The sequence below is a fragment of the Carettochelys insculpta genome, chromosome 15 (assembly GCF_033958435.1).
Source record: "Carettochelys insculpta isolate YL-2023 chromosome 15, ASM3395843v1, whole genome shotgun sequence".
In the NCBI taxonomy this organism is placed as follows: Eukaryota; Metazoa; Chordata; order Testudines; family Carettochelyidae; genus Carettochelys; species Carettochelys insculpta.
Genome location: NC_134151.1, coordinates 12,576,683 through 12,582,298, shown reverse-complemented (window position 1 = coordinate 12,582,298; position 5,616 = coordinate 12,576,683). Strand labels below are relative to the sequence as shown.

At 46.5% G+C, this 5,616-nt stretch overlaps 1 pseudogene; it reads left to right on the top strand.

Annotated features, from left to right (window-relative positions):
* Positions 1-5,305: 5,305 nt before the first annotated feature.
* Positions 5,306-5,407, top strand: LOC142021414 (U6atac minor spliceosomal RNA; annotated as a pseudogene).
* Positions 5,408-5,616: the final 209 nt, after the last annotated feature.

The following is a 5,616-nucleotide window of genomic DNA, read 5'->3' as shown; positions in this document are numbered from 1 at the left end:
AAGCCTGAGTCAGGAGTGTGCCACACTGATTACAGTGGAATCTGGGGTGCTGGATTCACTGCCCAAGCCCCAGGATGTGGGCATGATAGAGTGCTTAACACGCTGTACTCTAAGTGCCCTGTGGAGACCCTGCTGGCATGTTCTACAAGCACCTACCTCAGATTGCTGTAGCGCCATTTCAAATAAGTCTGTGTCAAAAATCTCTAGAGACTGTCTAGTTTGTGTCAACAGGCCAGTTATAGAGCAGCAAGGTGTGAGAGCACTCTACAGTCACAGCCGCCTGTGCTTGCCCTGAGAGCAAAGGAAAGAAGCTCCAAAGACAGAGGTGGAAAAGTTCAGAAAAGGGCAACAAAAATTATTAGGGGTATGAAGCATCTGCCATCTGAGGAGAGATTAATACGACTGGGACTTTTTAGTTTGGAAAAAAGGCGATTAAGGGGGAATATGATACAGGTATATAAAATCATGACTGGTGTGGAGAAAATAGATAAGAAATTGTTATTTACTCCTTCTCACAACACAGGAACTAGGGATCACCAAATGAAATTAACAGGCAGCAGGTTTAAAACAAACAATAGGAAATATTATTTCACACAACACACAGTTAACCTGTGGAACTCCTTGCCAGAGAATGTTGTGAAAGCCAAGACTATAGCAGAGTTTAAAAAAGAGCTAGATAAATTCATGGAGGATAGGTCCATCAATGGCTATGAGCCAGGATGGGCTTGGACGGGGACCCTAGCCTCTGTTTGCAACAGGCTGGAAATGGGCAACAGGGAAGTGATCACTTGATGATTATCTGTTCTGTTCATTCCTTCTTGGGCACCTGGCATTGGCCACTGTCGGAAGACAGGATACTGGGCTTGATGAGCCTATGGTCTGACCCAGTATGGCTGTTCTTATGTTCTTAACAGGAGCAGCTTCCGCAGCTGGGGCCTATGTTGGTTCCCCACGAGCAATGCTACAGGCTGGCTGAGTGAGAACACCTTTGGTAAGGCAGGGAAGAACACCCCAAACCAAATAGGGCCCCAACTCTCCTGCGGGCCCCATCAGGCTCTCTGCATTTGTGGCTCCTGCTTCTTGAAGTAAGCACCCCTTCCAAGTTACAGCAGCAGCAGTCAAAGGGTGCAGCCTGTTGGGTGCTCTGGGAAAGTCAGGATGTTTTTTCTGCTATGCCCCCCATCCTGAACCTCACCAGGCATCACAGACCCTGTGCCTGGATCTGCAAAGCTGCCTTGACCCACTTGGTAGCTACAAGTTTCTGTTCATTTGCCCAACCCCAGATAGCATTTGTTTTCCTCGTTAGAGCAATTCAGTCTAACCTGTGCACAGGAACTTGGGTGTGTGCGTGTGTGTGTGCACGCGCACCTAACTTTGTGCCTGCAAGACTGCTGATGTATATTTTAAAGCCATGTCTGTGAATCTGTCTGGGTGTGTCTGTTCTTTGCTTAATGGAATGCTGTGATGCCATCTCAGGGCAGCTCAGTGGGGAGTTCAAAAAGCCTGGGCCACTTCCAGGAAAACCAACTCAGATGTTTTCTGTCCTTCCAGTTTGACTTGGCCTAAGGGACATGTGCCTAATAAGCCCATCATTTTGTTGTGGTCCTTTCCCTGCCCTGTTTCACATCACCACATGCACATGAACCTTGATTTGCCGGCACTCCTGTCAGGCCTCAGGTATGCTACTGGAGACCACAGATCACCGCAATACTAAGTAACTAATGTCATTGATACAGCTGGTGCCACTGGTACAAAAAAGATGAAATTTGCATGCTCATCAAGGAAACTGGAAGAAAACATTTCTTCCCCTCACTTGTCAGTGCGTCTTTCCTTTTGTGTTTAAGATCAGTCACTGACTAACACTGCAATTATGGTCTGCTGTCAAGGTGCTTAGGAGATAAGGTTTAGCTTATCATGTTCCAAACATAAATGTGCCTGTCCAGGGATGGAAACTCTTTGTAAGACAAAGGGCAGGCATCAGCAGCAATGCAAATGACTGTTTGGAAGAGACCTCCCTGCTCCAACCTTGTTGGACCTGGAGCAGAAGTGGGAACTGGAGCAGGAGCAGACATTGTGATCATGATCTTCAGTGATTACCTTGATGTAGAACTAATCAAAAATTGGAATGTCCATCCCATGGGAAATTCTGACATTTTGAAATTTGTTTTTGTCCCAAACTGAAACAAAAAGTCAAAATATCAACAATGTTCTTGGAATGGAGAAGTCACAAAAATGTAATTTAGAAATGTCAACATGTTTCATTCAGGTGTTGATGAACCAAATCATAATGTTTTGTTTTGTTTCGTTTCGTTTCCTTCTGACGTTATTCTGGTTCCCAGAGCTGACGGAGTGCATCTTGGGAGTTGTGCATAGAATCACAGGGGTGGAACAGACCTCAGAAGGTCATCAAGTCCAACCCCTGCTGAAAGCAGGCCCAATCCCAACTAGATCATCCCAGCCAGGGCTTTGTCAAGCCAAGATTCAAAGACCTCTAAATAAGGAGATTCTACCACCTCCTCAGGTAACCCATTCCAGTGCTTCACCACGCTCCTGGTGAAACTGTTTTTCCGAATATCCAGCCTACGCCTCCCTGACTGCAATTTGCAGCCTTGCTCCTTCTGCTGTCACCACTGAGAACAGCCTCTATCCATCCTCTTTGGACCTTGCCCTTCAGGTAGTTGAAGGCTGCTATCAAATTGCTCCTCACTCTTCTCTTTTGCAGACTAAATAAGCCCAGATCACTCAGCCTTTCCTCATAAGTCATGTGCTCCAGACCCTTAATCATTTTGTCACCTTGCACTGGACTCTGTTCAGTGCATCCACATCCTTTCTGTAATGGGAGTCCCAGAAATAGATGTCATACTCTAGACATGGCCTCACCAGTGCTGAATAAAGGAGAACGATAACCTTCCTAGATCTGCTGGCAATATTCTTCCTAATGCATCCCAGGATGCTGTTAGCCTTCCAGGCTACAAGGCACACTGTTGACTCACATCCAGCTTCTCAAACAATCTAATCCCCAGGTCCTTTTTAGCAAAACTGCTGCTTAGCCAGTCAGTTCCCAGTCTGGAGCAGTGCTTGGGATTCCTCTGTCCTAAGTGCAGGACTCTGCACTTGTCCTTGTTGAACCTCATCAGGTCTCTTTTGGCCCAATCCTCCAATTTGTCTAGGTCAGGAGTCGGCAACCTGCAGCTCTGGAGCCGCATGCATCTCTTTAAGGAGTAATTTGCAGTTCCAGATGCTGCTGCCACTGACTCCTCTGTGACTCTCTACAGCACCCCCTGACAAGGGCTTCCCAAGCCAGGCCTAGCCACGGAGCTTGCCTCAGGCAGGCTCCCCACTCTTCTGGCAGGTTGCTGGCCCCAGGATGTGAGAGAAGTCCGAGGGGTACCTGTGCCTGAGCTGCACATGGCTCTTTGAGCAATAAAATGCTCAGACCCAGAGGGGCCCTGTGTGCTGCTCTGAGCATGTGTCCTGCCCCAGCACTTCGAGGGAGAAGCATGTGGTAGCAGTGACAGTGCTGGTAGCAGCACCAGCTCCAGTGAGTCTTTGGCATTGGATTAAAGTTGGTGGCAGGGAACTTGGGGTGCCTAGTGCTGGAGGAAGGGAGGGGAGATTGGGCTAAAGCGGGCGTGGGAGGGCTGGCTCTGGAGGAGGGGAGGGAGGATTGAGTCAAAGCAGAGAAGGGGGTGAGGGTACTTGTAATTTTTTAAAAAGGGTATTTTATTAAAAAAAAAAAAAGGGTTGTGAAACACTGGTATGGAGGGTTGATGCAAACATTGCTCCTTTACTTTTTAAGAGCCTATCCCCAGGCACAGGTTTTCCTTTTCCTCGTTTGCTCTCCAGCCCAAGTAACTTAAAATTTCTAACCGGTACAAATCATTATGTCTGTGCTGTTCTTAAAATAGGGGTGACAAAAAGTATGGTTTGATGTTACTTATTAAGGACTGTCTGGTATTCACATGCACTGCGGCTCTTGAAGTATTGATTTTGTAACTGAATTTGAAAAAAATGGCTCTTCTCACTACTTTGGGTGCAGTCCCCTGCTCTAAAGCATTTCTTTGCTGAGTTAAATGGACAGGTATTGGCAGGAGTTGCTACAGAGAGGTTAATAGACACCAAGAGGTGTTTAGTGTCCACTGTGATCCAAGAGGAAAAGGCATATGTGTTTCTCTGGCTAATTATTACAGATTGGATATTAAGGAAACCTTTCAGCCAACAAGGGTTGAGGCACCAGCTTGAAAATGACACAACTAGTGAAATAGGTAGCGGCCCCAGTCAAATGCCTGCAGGGTATAAACTGTGTGTATATTACTAATGAGACAGTGAAGGCAGCAGCTTCTGCTAGCAGCAGGTGCTGTCTGGACAGATGGTGCAGCACGTGAACTGTGTGGGTCTTTGGCCCAAAGACGTCACAATAGTAAGCAGGCTACGACCAGAGAGCACCATCCATGAAAATAGCCTTCACTCTGAGCTCTGTCCATGATAAAGACATAACCTGCAGTGCTTTGAAGAGGTCTGTGAGACATGCTCCTGGAAGAGAATGGACAGTAATCGTGTTGTCCTCACCAAGAGACAATATCCCTTCAGGAGGGGGCACTGCAGCTCAAATCAGTATTCTGGAGTAGAAACAAGAAAGGGCTTTGTCTTGGTTGGTTAGAAAAAATGTCTAATGTAGCAACTGCCTCAATTTGAAATTTTTGTGAACGGGTTTTCAAGCTGAATAGTATACATACCTCATGCCACTGATCGTCTCTCTTTTTAAACTGGAATAAATATACGTAGAGAGAAAGAGCTTTCTCTTATAAACAGCATTGTTAAAAATTGCAGAAGAAAGTAGAAACAATGGGATCAACAGGTGCCTTAATTAAGACACTCCACCCAGATCTTCCTTGGCGGTTAAGCTGTAGAGGCATTCACTAGACCTGGTTTGAAACACCCAGTGAGCTCTTCCACCTGTAACTAGTCTTCATCATCCCAAACCAGGGTCATGTGCTTTGGTAATCAGGAGCAAAGCAAAGCCCACATCTCCCTTTTACACCCATTCCCCCAGAAGGTACAATATCCCATTCCAGCTCATGCCTTCCCAGTTGTTACTGCATATCAGCTCCTCAGGAATGCTTCTGTAAGGATGGGAGGCAGTGTTCCCTGTCATTTTTTTCTATCCATGGGCAGAATAAGATTTGTTACGTGCACTGAGGCTTTTATAAATGTAGAAATACATGCTAGCAATGGTGGGCACTCTGCAAATCAGCCTGGCAGCACCTGAATTTCTCCTAGGAGGCTGCCCAAGCACTCAGCTCATAGGTTAGCACTCCCTTTGATAAGGATGGAAGAGGTCTTAGTGCCTTTCCAACACACATATGGTTAAGGCATTGCCACTTACTTTGTGGCATCTAACCAAGTTCAGGAACGCAGGTGGGACTGACTATTTAATTGTAATTAGACATGGGGCTATAGATCCACTTTCTTCCTGTGTTACAAAAACAAGCACAGGTGTAAAAGCTGCAGGGAGTGGCTCTGAGACAAAGGCCCTGGACATTGTAGCCACTCCCTGCTGCAATTGGTATCTCCTGTGCTGTGTGGTGGGGGAATAAACTTGGATCATCCACTGTG